At 49.9% G+C, this 1,823-nt stretch overlaps 1 long non-coding RNA gene across 1 annotated transcript; it reads left to right on the forward strand.

Moving 5' to 3' along the window:
- Positions 1-366: 366 nt before the first annotated feature.
- LOC121838289 lies at positions 367-1,566 on the forward strand. The gene is made up of 2 exons (XR_006078443.1): positions 367-407; positions 1,474-1,566. It is a non-coding gene; the product is annotated as an uncharacterized LOC121838289 (long non-coding RNA).
- The last annotated feature ends 257 nt before the right edge of the window (positions 1,567-1,823 follow it).

Raw genomic sequence — 1,823 nt, forward strand, 5'->3', positions numbered from 1 at the left:
TGCATAGGGACGTAAACTAATTTTAACGTACTTAGTTACCCAGATATAGAACAGGGGGCTAGGAGTGTGGATTCTGCTAATGACAATGCCCAATTACTAATATGACCAGAGGATACGCCTTACGGTAGGCAGTTCTCTCTCGTTATTTTCTGGTAACTTCGTTTACGTGGTTGGTGCGCGCCGCGGCGCCGTTTTACGCGCGCTTATTTTTCCGCCAGTAGCAGCGGGCGTGCTGGAAGCGGCCCGTGGGCAGGACTCATAGGGAGGACTGCAGCCAGCCACGGGCCGGTCGGAAGACCTCTGCGGGCCGGATTTGGCCCGCGGGCCGGGGTTTGGAGACCCCTGGACTCTAAACCATAGAAAACGGCACGTGACCACGGAGAAGAGAGTGAGCGCGACTCAAACCGGTCAGTTCTTGATGGGCGGTCTTCGGCGGAAAGAAAAGGAATTTCGAGCCGCGAATTGTTTTCTGGGTAGTTGGGCTCTCATATGTCATGTACAAATAAAAAAAATACTTTCAGGCTTTCCACTCTGGTGAAGAAGGAAGACCAGCGAAGCTGTACTATCGTGGAAATGAAGTAATGGCCTGCCGTAAGTCGGCAAGCCAGACAGGAAAGGCTCGAAAGGTTACCGCCATTGTTTATAGATGGCGGTAGCTGTCCAGAGTTTTGTGTGATCACGTCATTTGAGGACGGACATGATCCTGGGAAAACTAGCCCATAACAGCTCCGCTGTAAAACCTCGGCGAGCATAGATACCCTGTCAGTGTCCCTTGAAAGAACGCGTAAATGCTTTGAGCAACGGCAGCGTCAAAAACGCAATTCACTAGGCTTTTTTTTTTTTTTTTATGATAGGCCCAGCGATGAAAGAACACGTACAGAAACATAACGAACACCATGATGATGATACGATTTTGACGCCGTCGGATTCATTCCATCAGCTCGTATACCGTCGGTTGCGTCCGGACTTCAAGTGAAACGAAGCAATTTTTTTTTTCACTAACAGTTTCTTTTACGCTCCAGCTTGATGTTTTTGACACTGCACGGACTACGGCAATACGAGCTGCCTCCGTTTAGTGCTCGGTGAAAGGAGTGAAATGCCGCTTGTATTGCTTTCCGCATCCTAAGCCATGTCGCTGACTGCCCCGTTACAACAATAGAAAATGTGAGACTACCCTTATAGCCTCTTTTCTAACATCTCAGCATAACCGGGAGTCCCCACACGGCTTGTGTGCTGCCCCAACCTGAACGGCGCTGGGCCATGCAGCTCAGAATGCTTAACCTGTACACGTCATACCTGCTGCAAATCTCGAAAACATAGCACTAGATACAAAAGTATCGCTAAGAGTTCATTTACAAAGTTATACCTATCTTCCCCTCTAAGATTGGCGCTTCATTACTTTTTTTTTTAATTATTTTCCAGCTAGGGCGTACGAAATGATGCATGGTCTAATCTTTGTTCTGTCGCTTGCAGTAGCGGCCGACTTGCCCTGGGTGTGTGGCCCCAGGGAGGTCTTCAAGGAATGCGTGAGCAGCAGCTGTGCCGAACTCAAGTGCGGCAGGGAAGGCATGCCACTCGCTTGCACCGCGGACTGCGTCAACGGCTGCTTCTGCGCTCCGGGCCTCTACCGTAAGGGGCACAGAGAATGCGTTCCCCGGAGCGAGTGCCAAGTCGAGCCCCTCAGGCCAATGCCTAAGGCTTGAACAAACATTAATACCGTTCTGGACCACACTGGCGACAGTGCACGGCTGCTCCTAAATAAAACCTAGATTGTAGGCGAAGCAGTTGTCGTGTTTTTGTGTTTTTACTTGGGAATTCGATTG

This window comes from Ixodes scapularis, unplaced genomic scaffold, assembly GCF_016920785.2.
Source record: "Ixodes scapularis isolate PalLabHiFi unplaced genomic scaffold, ASM1692078v2 PGA_scaffold6__148_contigs__length_123643588, whole genome shotgun sequence".
NCBI classification, from domain to species: domain Eukaryota; kingdom Metazoa; phylum Arthropoda; class Arachnida; order Ixodida; family Ixodidae; genus Ixodes; species Ixodes scapularis.